This window comes from Montipora capricornis, chromosome 11 (genome assembly GCF_036669925.1).
Source record: "Montipora capricornis isolate CH-2021 chromosome 11, ASM3666992v2, whole genome shotgun sequence".
Classification (NCBI taxonomy): Eukaryota; Metazoa; Cnidaria; class Anthozoa; order Scleractinia; family Acroporidae; genus Montipora; species Montipora capricornis.
The window spans coordinates 16,539,103-16,553,547 of record NC_090893.1 but is presented as its reverse complement, the minus strand read 5'-3'; the positions used below and the strand labels follow the sequence as shown (position 1 = coordinate 16,553,547).

At 40.4% G+C, this 14,445-nt stretch overlaps 1 non-coding gene across 1 annotated transcript; it reads right to left on the bottom strand.

Moving 5' to 3' along the window:
• Nucleotides 1-13,550: 13,550 nt before the first annotated feature.
• On the bottom strand, nucleotides 13,551-13,623 carry Trnat-ggu (transfer RNA threonine (anticodon GGU)). The gene has a single exon. It is a non-coding gene; the product is annotated as a tRNA-Thr (tRNA).
• Between the last annotated feature and the right edge of the window lie 822 nt (nucleotides 13,624-14,445).

The window sequence follows — 14,445 nt, the reverse complement described above, 5'->3', positions numbered from 1 at the left end:
TTGCACCGTTTGTCTTCAAATTAAAATAAGGAATCAGGAGAAGATTTTTAGACAATGAATTTGTTGCAGCCATCTTGGGCGCATTTACATAATCTTAGTTAAAGTGCACCTGACCCCAGTTTTTTTGTGTTTTTTTTTTTCGCTTAATCTGCTTGTTATTCGAAGCATTTGGGCGAAAAAAAATTGAATTTGCTTGAATCCTCGTTTTTCTGTGCCCTTTCAAAGTCGCGCGTGAAGTGTTGCTCGACCGAGTTTTAGGGAGTCAGGGGCGGCGGTTGCTGATGACGTCCACCCACGAACCAAACACAATGGCGCTTCAGTCAGGTCTCTTTATTTACTCGAGAAAATGGAAAGCAAAACTAATCGTTCCAACATATTTTGGGACTTACACGTCCAACTTTTGTTTCAGAATCGATCATTTCTCTTTCACTGCTGGAGTCATAGTTAAGTTTCGATTCGAAAGACTCCGAAATAAACCTCGATCGAGCACGTTCGACAGCTGTGAACTTACTGCTTAGAGCTTTGACAGCAATTGGCATATTTCCCTCCATCCTTGCAGATCGTGGACCTGTGTATACGCTTCGAGTCTCTCTTATGATATGCAATTCACCAGGCCAACTGAACGACTCGCACACAATTGCCTTGCGACCTGTGTGACTCGTACAAGTCGTGCGAAACATACCCTGATACGGGTCGTATCGGGGTATAAAACATACCCTGATACGGGTCGTATCAGTTGTTGTATATTGGACAAGCCTCCATTTTTCAAGCGACGACAGAGAACACCTCTTGGCGGACGAGCTTCTTGTATATTAGGAATGGAAAACTAGTAGAGATACGTTGTAGAGGGGAGGAGCAGGCAAATGAAAAACAGGAAAGAAAACTCAAGGTCTGCTTTCTATAGTAAATTCGACACCAAAACACAAGGTTCCCACGCATGTTTGCATTTGTCATTAACGAGGATAGATTTTTTGGAGTTACACAAATCCTTTAATATTTTCAAGGTTGGATTATTGGCTCACTTTAAATTCTCTATCACTCTGTGATAGTAATAGATGATAGAATTGCAGGATGTTGAAGACAAGGTAAAAGGTGGTGCGGGTTTTTGGAAATTAAATTGTTCGCCCTCCGGACAAGGATGCCTAAATGATAAGGAATACGTCAACGAATTAAATCTTCTCTTACCTACTTGGATACAGGAAGGGAAGCAAGATCTAGGTGATCCCCGATCCATATGGGAATGGGTAAAGTATGAGGTTAAGAAATACTCTAGATGGTATTTAATGAAGAGACAGCTAAACAGACAATTTCAAGAGGCCCACTGGACGAAATATCAAGAATCCGTAAGCGGAAACGTGGTAGAAATATGTGAAACCGTTGCGGAAACACGACAGTTAACGCGTGTTTTCTGCTAGCGGTTTGATGACGTTTACTCATATTTCTGTTGCTGCGCTTACGACGGAACCGGACCACGTTTTTTACATGTTTCCGTCAGGTTTCAGTTGAAAAAAATATGCGATTCCGCAAGCGTAACTTCGTGTTAACATGTGCGGAAACACGTGGGAACGTTCCGGAAATCTGAATTTTTGAGATTTCCGTCCCGACGGAATCAGACCTAAACGTTCACGGAAATACAAGGTTATGCCTCAGAAACACGTTTTCGCCTTGTTTGCGTTGACATTTCGTTCCGGAAACAGGTTTTTTTTTTCTTGCTGTTTGCTTTTTATCGGGCTCTAGTTATTTCTGATCTTCCTTTGACATTACAGGACAGGTAAATGTGTTGCGATTGTGTTATTTTTTTTTTAACCCATACTATACATATGACCCACTATATTTGTGAAATCTCACAAATATAAAAGCGATATTTTCTTCACAGCTTCAACGAATCAATTTATTTTATTTTCCTTTTCTTCAATCGATTGACATACATATTCGCTAACGTGGCTTTTGCAGTCACTGGTAGTGTGTTTTCCTATTCCTCTTTCTTTGGTGTTGTGGCCAGAAGCGTAGACAAATTCCTAGCAATTCGTCTTCATCTCAGATGTCAGGAACTTGTGACTCACAAGTGGTGAATTCTCAATCTGGCTGCTTAGTGTACTTTGCCCGTGCTTGGTGTCCTGGGTCTCGCGCGATATTTTGTTACCTCATGATATCGAGCTTTCTGTTGGAGGCTTTTGTCTTCTCACAACGGTGGTTTACATCGTGACAAGAATCAGTTTCAGGACCAGTAAGTACAAGAAATAGCAGAGAGTGGCGAAATGGCAAATTTTGCTAACCTATAGTACTAAATCTGCGATTGGTACATTCTACTGACTTCAGTATATCTGGTGTTTTTGATTGTTATTTGCCTTTCCGTGGCTGCCTTTGAAAATGACAGCCCCAGTATCACACTGAAGAGATTTTCTCTTTTCTTGTGGACTCTTGTATATCTTAACTTATATTTGAACCCAGTAATTTGCTGCTGAAAGATGCGACACATTGGTGTCGCTATCATTGACCTACTGCGGAACATGTCAAGGTTTAGAAATAGCGCTTCACACTAATTCACTGCCAGCCAATTTCAATGTGTTTGTTTTGAATCCAGTAATTCCCTGGTGTTAGATGAGACGACATTCAGACTGCAAAAGTGCAGAAATCGCGCATCACCTGTCATCAAAAACAAACAAACTCAAACTTGTGCGTTATCATAGTCACAACTTTATCAACGTTATCAACTTAACAACCTATTCAATTGGCAATTTGATTCCTAAATGGTTATTCCTCCTCTTCAATAACCCGCTATTCTGGAGCCAGTGGAATGAAAAGCTCAATCACCTCGCCAAAGCACAACTCCAACTCTTAATAGAAGGAACACAAAATCAAATCACTGTGTTGGAAACTATTTTAAATGAACAGTTGTAAGCCTTGCAAACCGTTGTCCATGATCATGCCACGTACATCCTCTTGTCTTATCTCATCGATAATATGGCCTCTAATCATCGCAACAATTTAGCTTGACGTCGCACTACCAAATGAAAGCGCATCCTTCCATCGGACTCCAGGAAAGATACTCCTAGCCATCCTGCGACAAGTGACGTATTGTCCATAAATAGCAGCGAACATATTTCCCAAAATACCATCATCGAGGCAGAGCACGACACCACTAGTATTAATCCCGATTTCCACTTTACAAACACTGGTAACCTCACTACTAGGATACTAACCTCAACCACCCAAAACAAGAAAAATCACAGAACTCAGTCAAAAAACTCGGAATACACTACGCGCCTACACAAAGAAAACCTAATTTACCATGAGACACTAAAATACCTCTTGTCTAGCCTGCATGGCACCTTCGTACGCCAATTCATTCATGGGTAAATTTGAGCAACAGGCCATTACCAACTCGTTTCTCCAGCCGTTCATTTGGTGGAGGTTCATCGATGACATCTTCATGATATGGACACATGGACGTTAGCATCTAAATACCTTCATGCACAGGCTAACTGAATTCTATTCACCCTAGCATCAAATTCACTCATGAGCATTATAGTTCTCTGCACCAGACACTCCTTTTCCTAGATGTCCAAGTTCATCTCATTAACAACCACTTCCATACAAATCTCCTTACAAAGCCCACAGCCACCCAAACCACACCAAATTAAAAAAAGCCATCCCATTCAGCCTCTTCCACCGAATCCGCCGCATATGTTCTACCGACACTTTCTTTGACCAACGAAGCCGAGAACTCTTCGAGTACCTTAACAAACGTGGTTATAGCCACACCTCGCTACAAAGAGATGCGAATCGCGTTCGCTCAATTCCACGTGACGCAACCCTTCAACCGAAAGAACAGAATTCTGCCAAGGCTGACCGATGACCGAACACCCTTTGTCACATTCTTCAACCCTGCGCTTCCTAAACTATCATCTGTTGTCAACAAGTATAGCACTCGCCTTCAATCCACTGCCAACGACGAAAAGGCCTTCCCTAACCCACCAGTTATAGCTTACAGACGTAACGGAAGCCTACATGATCTGCTAGTCCATTCGACACTGTCGCACGAAAAGGTCTTTTGCCAACAACCCGCAGGAATTAAAAAATGCAACCACGCACGCGGCTCTACTTGTTTTGTTTTTTCTTTTTTTCTCCAAGAGGTTCAAACAAACTGTAATGAATATAGCTTCAATAGGAAGCCACCCTCACCTACAGTTCCCCCACCAGAACAACTGGTTTCTATGTTTTTTAAATGGGCCGAGCCATCGGATACGTACAAGGGTTTTGCATGCCTCCCTTACATCAGCGGCCTAACTGAGCCTCTCACGAGATTGCTCCGTAATAATGAAATCCGCGTTGTTAATAAACCATTCAAAACCCTTCAGCAAGAATTTCAGACAACCTTCACCAATGTAATGTTGTTTACAAAATCCCATGCAAAGACTGTCCTTAGAACTACATAGGAGAAAACGGAAGATGCTTCCAAACCCGAAAGAAGGAACATCAACGAAGTTTGAATAATTATTCAAAGGGCTCAAATGTTGCAAACCATTCGTGGCAAAAAAATGCTCTATAGAGCGTTGAATTTACGATATTTCCAGCAAAGACGACGACGATCGAGTGCATGCGGTAAATTTTCCCGCCGTTTAATAATGGACGTTATTTAAGTGGCAAGTGTATTTAGCGCTGACGCACTAATTGGGGATACTACAGATATCGAATCAACTCATATCAAATCATAGATTGGTTTTTGAGGAGAGGGGAAAACCGGAGTACCCATAGAAAAACCTCTCGGAGCAGATACGAGATAACGACTTAAAATGGTTTAGTTTTAGCATCGATACTATAACAAGCTTAGGCCGCATAAAAAAATACTAATTACCTTGGCGGATGTTGAATCTCTGCTAAGGTTATTATGATCGGCCGTTAGTCGAGAATTTAGTTCGCAGCTCGAAAAGACGCAAAGCGGGATAGAAGTGTTAGCACATGCTGTGAAAAACATAAAATTTCTATCACTGATGGAACCTAATACAAAGAGGAAGATTTTCTTAAACGAATCCAAAATTTTCCCGCGAGTAATTCTTTCTCGTTACATGAAACATTGATGACTTCACAATACAATACAATACAGACTTAATTGACTGCTCCCCATTGGGACTTTTCAGGGCCAATGAAACACAAACGAAACGACGGAACAGAATAACAACAACAACAACAACAACTGTTAACAATCCCAACTGGCCGGAGGCAAACCAGTTGGCTATTAACAAGTGCAGGTGGGAAGTTGAACCAGGGACTATGGTCAGAACGGGTCTTGAACCCGGGATCTCCGGCTGTCAAGGCAATCGCCTTAAGGAGGTTCGAAAGGGTTTTTCGTTCCCATAGTGTTTGTGAAACGATGAAAGATATCAAAGAAGGATATTTCATAGTGTAGGCAAACTATAAATATCTTTGAAACTCCATTCTTGGGTAATACTTTAAAGGGACAGTTTCACGGTTTTGCGCATTGTCCAAGGTTTAACGCTAGCAGTTGTAAATTTTACGGTTTCTTACTGAACCAGATGATGTTAATTAAACACAGAGATTATTAAAGCAAATACACTGAATGACTAAGGCCCAAATTTAGTGGAAGACACTGCGGGTTTACACAAATAATATCGAATTTAGTTTTGATCTCGAATTTATTGTACGGGTCGAAAATTTCTTCTACGCACGAGTTGTCATAACGCACGAGTGACTGTATTCGCATGCAGTAGGTTCATAACACAAAGGAAATGATTACAAAAGTAATTACAATGAGTAATTCCACTTCTATGGGATTGTTTCCGTTTCCTGCATCAGTGCTTTCGATTATTTCAATAACAATGGAATTAAATGGGCTGACGTGACATTTTTGCCCATGCGCAGAGACGTGAAACTCTCCCTTTAAGGGCACTTATGACGTCATATCGGTTACCATGGCAACAAGCCAGGTCCACAAAAAGGCCCTCCAAACTTCAGGTTTTGAAAATTATCTGAAAAACTAAGTCGGTGACCTACCGTTTTTATTTCTTTGTTTGAAATCTCCCCAAGTTCTTTAACTTATTAGAGAGTATGACAGGAAATTTAAGATACATCGAAAAATGGCGTTCCATAGTTTACAGAAAATTGTACTAGATCAAGAGAAAATGAGGGGACAGAGATGGAGGCTCCAGGTCCAGCCCTTGGGATATGTCATGTCCACGAAAGTTATTTTTAGACGAGCGGAAGTCTTCCGAGACGTCCACATGCAGGCCAACCTCGATCCGATGTTTGAAAGAAAATATATATTCATCAGCCTTCCACGTGCGCCATCATTTTCTCTTTTCACTAAGAACCTGAGAGCGAGGCAAGACTGCATGCGGACGTCTCAGAAGACAGACTTCCACTAGAACAAAGACTTCCGCTTGTCTAAAAAAACTTTCGTGGACATAACATATCCCGGCCAACGCCTTGAGCCTCCCTCTCTGTCCTCTCATTTTCTCTTGTACTAGATAAATTTCCCCTAAAAATTTTTATTTTAAGTGCCATCGTGAATGATACTTGCATGCAAAAGATCAAGATAGGTCACCCCGCAAATAGAGATAGAGACAGATTTTTTCCGTAAGTTTTATTTCCGGTTCGCGCGATTTTACGCCGTATTTTCACTTCCGGTGTGTTGCAAGCGCTACTTTTCATAGAAATTTGATTCATTCAGCGGACACGTGTTTCTTAGTTATGGCGTGTGTAGGTTACTCGCGCGCGCAGATAAAAGCCCTTTCGAGCCTCCTTACCACTGGGCCACACTGCCTCTTAGCTTTCAACGTGGAAATCAGTTTTTCCTAAAATTTTTCATGTACACTGCTGACGATGATGATGATTTTTCTGCCCTCGTCCAATCGAATTCAGAAAATTGTTGAAAACGATGGCGCTTAGGAAGACGCTTGTTCAGGATTAGTTCTGGGCCTGGTTGTTCAAAAGCCGATTAACGCTAATCCCGGATTAAAAATTAACCATGGACTTTATTTTTCGGCTCCTAAAAGCTGTTCAACGCTGATATTCGGCAAAACTTTACCTTAGAAGAAGTTCATCTTGAAAAACAAAAATAAGCAAAAATAACTTTCACTAAATAGTTGAAAACAAGAAACAAAAGTTTCGCTAATCCTGGATTAAGTTAATCGGCTTTCGAAAAACCCTGATGTTTACGATATCTGTTCTGGAATGCCATCATCTAAAACACCCACTTCAGTAAAAAAAAACAACGATTTTCGATTTAGTGATCAGTCGATGAGGCTACGTCTCGTTATTTACGTTACAGTTATTTGTTACTAGAGCATTTTTCTTAGTCTAGTTACTAGTCTCTCTCACAATTCTACACATATAAGTTTTATTGGGTTGCCATGTGGCAATCCAGTTGGAAAACGAATTAAATTTAGTCGTTTTCTTCATCTTTTTTTTTGGGACGGGAAAAGTCTTTCCTGTCACTCCTCTGCTAAGTGGTTTCTGTGCATGGAGTCGGTTTCATGGTAGGTTTCAGGGGGTAGTAGAAATGCGTATATTTCTCTGGTGGACACCGTAGAATATTTAATTAACCTGCAATGGCGTCGAATTCATTGAAACGAAAATAGCGTTTTGGAGGATATTTAAACAAAATGTACCCTTATGGAACTCACGAATGGAACGTCAATTGGAAATAAATATCTGGAATCTTACAAGCGACGAGTAATGGACTTCGACAACAATCTTTCGCCCGTCGAGTCGTAATCAAAGTGAGATGCATTTCTAATAGTTTACCAAGGGTGGTGTTGGGTACAACACTGAAACCAAATGGAAAATTCTCGGGTAACTTATGGGTTTAACAAAGACGGAGAAGAAATCGAACACCTTAAGTGGATTGTCTGGCTTGTACTCAACACTGCGCAGTCTTAAGGTAAAAAATAATAATAATTGGGAATGTAACAGCCAAGAATTATTTGAAAGAAAGCTTGTTGTCTATTTTGTGCCTCATCATTCAAGGAAACGGTTCTTCAGGGAAGGGTTTGATTCTGAAACTTGTTTTGTTTCGCATGGTAATTTGAGAGTAGCTCTAAAAGCCAGAATCCAGAATCCAGAACCCAGAATCCGGAATCCGGAAACCAGAAACAAGAAACCAGATGGCGTTATCCACCTTATAAACAATCAAGGCCTCATTTCTTGTGCATCTTGATTATCATAAAGTCTTCAAAGTGAAATCCCCGTTTCAAAGGAGACATCAAGTAAGTTAATGATCATTCATGAGAATTAATGATTCAATTGTACGTGGTCAAGTTTGCTTAAAAGTCATAATGTTTGAAATTTATTAAATAAACAAAGTTGTGCTTTACCGTCTTTCCTTCCTTTGTTTATGTTCTAGCTATTACCAGAACCTCCAAAATAAGAAATTATTAACGGGATATGTCAAGTTATTTTAGGGTGTTTAGGGGAAATCCTTACTTAAACGCGAGTTTAAAACTCGAAAATAATAATGTGGAATTCCTTTACTGATAAAACTATCGTTAGATCACACGCATGATGATTCTGAGCAAAAGCAACCAGGCGATTTGTTATAAACTTGAAAAACGCAAGGCCGATTTTTTTCAAGATAACCCAATGCAATCCGTTTCAATCTTGTTCATTTGCGTCCATCGGCCCATGCTTCTCAGTCTCTCCTTTTGCTGTATTTCGTTTATGTTGTTCAACAGTTTTAAGTGGTTATTGCAATGTTTCGTTCTTTTGGGTGTCATGAAATTACATGATTCGGAAGCCGACGGTATGTTCAAACTGCGAAAACGCGGTGGAAAAACCTTCTAATCAAAGCCGAACATATTATCAGTTTCGAAACGCAATATTCATCTGCCTTTCGACAGAATCTTCAAAACTTGCTTGTTTTCCGGCCTATTCATGATCAATTACGTTCTAATTCGCTTCGCTCAAACGAACGTAAAACATTTTACCCTTAAATTCCCGTAATACAAACAAATACCACGAGAAATATGGTAGGATGCGCAAGCGTATCCAAAACAGTTTATTATAAGATAGAAATTACAAAAAGAAACTGTTACTGCTCTTTTTTTTTTTTTTTTTTTTACAACTCTTTAGATACTACTGTATGCAGAAACTAATCTACGCTCGATAATACGTTACAAACCTAAATACTTAGTTACATGCAACCTGTTTTCAAGGCTTTCTTCAACATACATATCCTTGGCAGAATCAGATTTCCACCTACGATGAATTTTAAGAAGTCTTTCTGGAATCGAATTCCTACTATGGCGTACGGCAGCTGTAATGCCACCGGATCTTAAACTATGAAGACCATAATCATTAGGGTTGTAGCCCAGCTGACTTAAGGTATCCCTTAAGATATCTCTACAAGTAGTATAAGAAATCTTTCCGCTCCTCAGGGTATAGCTGGAAGTACTACGGTGAAAAACAAGTGGTCTAAATAAAGGGAGAGGACTATTTAAGTCAATACCAGATAAATCTAAATAACGTTGTAAAACACCAACAGGACAGTACTTAGATCCAGATGCACTAATATAGACGAAATTCCCTTCCCTATAAACATCTGTCTTACTACGAGGCACAAAAAGTCTTAAATAATCGCTGTGAAATTCGATATGCTCTGGAACGATATTGGATAATTCGTCATAACGAAAAAACCCTGCGAAGGCTAAAGAGCACAACGCGGCAATACGGAGATTCTTTAAATTAGCCTCTTTCTTGTTATGAATATCTAAAATACGCCTTATAATTTCTGTGGAAATAGGCTTCTTTTTCATAACTGGCTGTGCGGACTTCTGGCGTTTTCCTGATTCGATGACATTTCTGCAAAATTCACTATCTAAAGGATTACGATCCAACTAGGGACAAAAGAATGTAACCATTTAAGGGCCGCATGGGCTAAAATTACTGAGGAACTAAAAGTGGTAGACTGCTGAACTTCAAACAAATATAGAGAAACAACACTAAGAGGAAAAGGTAACTGCATGTTGAACTGTCTACTTTTAGACCAGTCCAAGAACTTTCTGATAACACGAACGTAAGCTTTAGTGGTCGAATCCGCCCTGGACTTCAACATAACATTTAGCACTTCATAAACGTTGATTGAAGAAAACTGTTGAAAGCCTTTCCAAGAATTACTTGATAGCATAATCTGTAAAGACAAGAACAAAACATACATACTAGAAGAACAAAAGAAAGACCGAACATCCTTTAATAACCGGTACAAAAATCCGTCATTGATGAGGCCAGTGCCACATAAGACGTTAAATGATCGTATGGGCCAGTGCCGCGTAGGTCAACAACCATTGATTAGGCCAGTGCCACATAAATAACCGGTACAAAAATCCGTCATTGATGAGGCCAGTGCCACGTAAGACGTTAAATGATCGTATGGGCCAGTGCCACGGAGATCAACAACCATTGATTAGGCCAGTGCCACATAAAACAACTATACTCCTATTAGGACAGCACCATATGAAATGACAGACCAAAAATTAGGCCAGTGCCTTACAAATAAACAGCATACTGCCTTGGCCAGCGCCAACAACTGAAAAAACATAGGCTAGTAGACACACCGTCCAATAAATTAATCAGTAAATTTTAGTCTAAAGGCAATAATATTTCCTGTGAAAAGATCAGACCCCAAGAGCGAATTAAAATTTCTTCCGTGGGTGAGAACCTCATTCCCGGTATTAATAGTGTGAGCCACACGATAACGACTATACTTGTGTGCAATTAAAGGCCAGAAATGAGACGAAGGCCAAAGAGGTACAACGAGCGTACCAACGGCCTGCTGAGATTTAAGATAATGTAATACGCGTGGGATGATACCAACTGGATGGACTACTAAGCAATTTTCCCCTCGAAGAGACTGAAAGAAAAAATCAACACATGAGGAAATGGGATTCCAAAACCTCGAGAAATACCTGGGGATCTTGTGGTTATAATAACTTGCAAAACAATCTACACTATGCGGACCCCACAAGTCATCAAGAAAAAGAAAAATTCTTCAGTAATTTGCCAATCATCAGTATCAATTAAACGACTTATATAAACAGCTTGTTGATTCGAAGTGCGAGGGATCCACTGTACATCTAAATGAATTCCCGATCGGATACAAGTATCAAAAATTCTTCTGGCCATTTTGTGCAAACCTAATTTCATGCTGCCCACTTTAACAACCTTAGCAGCTACTTGGCTATCCGTAAACCACTTAACATGTGATCCTTCCAACACTGAGGCAAATGATTGCAAAGAAAACTCAATAACAGACAGTTCTCTCCACGTTGGACTTTGACCTCTCTCGTTCTCCGACCACGTTTTGTGGCACACAAAATCTTTGTTAAAATCAATAATTGCTCCACATCCGGTGGCACTGGCGTCAGAATACACAAAATAACTTGGTACCTTACTTACAAAGCAATACCTAGTGTTGATATTAACCATATTTTCCTTCCATAAATACAGTTCTTCCTTGCAGTAATCGTCAAGAAGGGATATAGAATTCCAATTAACCCTGCACGAGGTGGACAAGACACAATGTCTGGTCATTATCCTAACAATGTTACCGACTACAGGCCCGGTAGAGATAACTTGACCTGTGAAGGAAGCTGACAACTCTCTCGCGGAAACTTTGAAATCGGCTTCAATAATATGATCAATTGAGTTAATGATCTTAACAATTCTAGTACCTAATGCACAGTTCCAGGTAATACCCAGCCAGTCCAATACTTGGGTGGGTTCCCATACCGATTTACCTTCATTGACAACAAAACCTGTGTTGCACAAATCCGCCCTTACAGCCCGGGCCTTAATGCGACAAATTTCTCTATCCTGAACAATCGCCCAACCATCATCCAAGAAGATGGCTATACAAAGACCCTGTACTCTCCAATACTTTTCTAAAGGCTTCAAAACCTTAGTGAAAACCCAAGGGGCAGAGGACAGACCGAACGGGAGCACAGTAAAAACATAGAATATTTCCTTAATGGAATCGGGCACACGCCATGAAAACCCCAGAAAAGTTTGGTGCTCTTGTGCAATGTCTACATGATGGTAACCACTTTTTAAATCGAAGGAAAACATGAACCCATCCTTCACAAAATAAGACATAGCAATTTTTAAGTCCTCATACTTAACACTTTGCTTAATTAATGACTTATTGACATGCCGCAAATCGAGAATAACCTCTTCTTACCGCATGGTTTTACAGAAACTGACAAAGGATTTACAACAAAAGGCTGCTCATTAACCATACGCATCCGGTCTGAATGAAGAAGCTCAAGAACAGCTTGATCCACAAAATCAGCATAAATTCGAGCCCACTTATTATTTTTCAGTTTTACGGCCAACGGAAAAGTAATGAATGGCAGTCTGTAGCCATTTTCAATAATAGACAAAATGAAATCCGGAGCACCTATAGATCTCCAGAAAACTAAATTATTCTTCAGATTACCCTTAACACGTAATGAATGTCCGCTTTCAAGTTCGTAATCCTGTGTAAACTGATGTACCTGCGCCAGGGCATCATCATTGCTTTGGTTGAGCTGATTGGCCTGAGGTTGGCTTGTTGTAGGAGATTCCAGGGAAAGAATTGTAGCTAAGGGGCTCTTAACTTCCCGGCCAGGACAAGGATCGGCAGTCCTTAGCCCAGTGTCCAAATTTGCCGCATTTGAAGCAGCGGAAGAAGTCGCCAGAAGCGTCTCTACGGTCTGAAAGATGAAGGCAATGACGAAACCTGTAGTAAACGGGAGGAGGGGAGAACGGGGGGGGAGGGGGGGGGGCTTAAAGCAGAGAGATGAATAAACTGTATGGAACCGCAGGCGTAAATGGTACTCAAGAGACAGCGGAGGGTATAAATACTAATAACTGGCCAATCCTGACATACATGAAAAACAGAATGCACAATAGTGGGTGCGGCAGGTGTGAAATGAAAACACCGCAACTAATTACTTGGAATACCAGCAGAAAATACATTACTACTAGGACGTCTCGAAAGTAACTTCGATAAACAATGTGAATTTTTCACATTCACTGTATGTTCTTCCTCAAACTATAATTGACAGCTTCAATCGCGCCCCGTCACCTACGCAACACATCCTCCGGGCGCCTTGTTCCTTTAAAAGAGGCATTTTTGTACCAAAGCAGGTGAAAATACAAGGAAAATTAATTAAAGAAGTTTTAAGTTTCCTTTATTGTAATGTGGACTGCCACAGCCTGATGATGCCATCACCATTCTCAAGTCTTAAATCCAGAATAACAAGGTCAGATCCATTTTACAGTTTATATTTCCTCAGAGTTAAATACTTGAGTGTGGAGATTATGGGATAGCGTAGTAGGAGTGGGTATTAAAGTTGTTGTAGTTCTCGCGTATTGTGCATAATTCTGGTTTCTGCTTTCCGGATTCCGATTTTCGGTTTCCGGATTTCGGTTTTCGCTTCCCGGATTCTCGATTCTGGCTTTTGGCGCCACTGTAAAATATCTCAAGTGAAGCTATGATCCTCGTAGTTATGAACGCAATTTTTGCAATTGCGTAAGGAAGCTTGAAAAATTCAGGACTTCAACGGGGTTTGAACCCGTGACCTCGCGTTACCGGTGCGACGCTCTAACCAACTGAGCTATGAAGCCACTGACGTTGGGAGCTGGTCATTTGTGGGTTCTAATGTTCCCATGAGGAATGAATCAACGATGAAATGATATATGAAATGGATCATATATGAGCTGTGGATATCAAATCAAGTGAAGCTATGATCCTCGCAGTTTTCAGGCTTCCTTACGCAATAGACAATATTCGTATTCTCAGTATTAGACTGGAACTAGCTTGCAGTGGAGGCTAATGCGGGGGAATATATTAAAAAGTATTTGCTTGTGAAAAGTTCCCCCCCATTAGCCTCCATTGCAAGCTAGTTCCAGTCCAATACTGAGAATATGAATATGGTCTATTGCAAAAGTTGCGTTCATAACTCAAATAGTAAAAATACACACGTATAAAAATAATATTAAAATAATTTCGCATAGAATCATTCCTGAGAAACTTTAATTACAGCACCCATTTCCCCACTTCATATTTTTAATTCTCTGATTCGGTAATACAAACATGAAAAAACAAAAAAAAAACGACAAAAAACCAATTTAAAAAATTGCAGCAAACGAGAAATGTGACAAAAATCGTCTTGACATCGAAGATGATCTAAACTCAGCTATGTCCTCTCAAAAACCCGGAAAATCGAAGCAGAAGTCGCATTTATCCTGGGTAAGGCCCCAGGATAATAGCGCGAACGTCGATGATGAGAAAGTAGAAAAGTCTTGCGCTGTGAACAGGACGGAGAGCAACCTGGATTATACTGCTGTTCAGTCTATTGAAGCAGTACTGTTGATTCCTAGTTACCTCTACTTGGAGATAGACCAAACCATGCAAGAAATCGGTTCCTTCCGAAAGGTCCTTCCAGG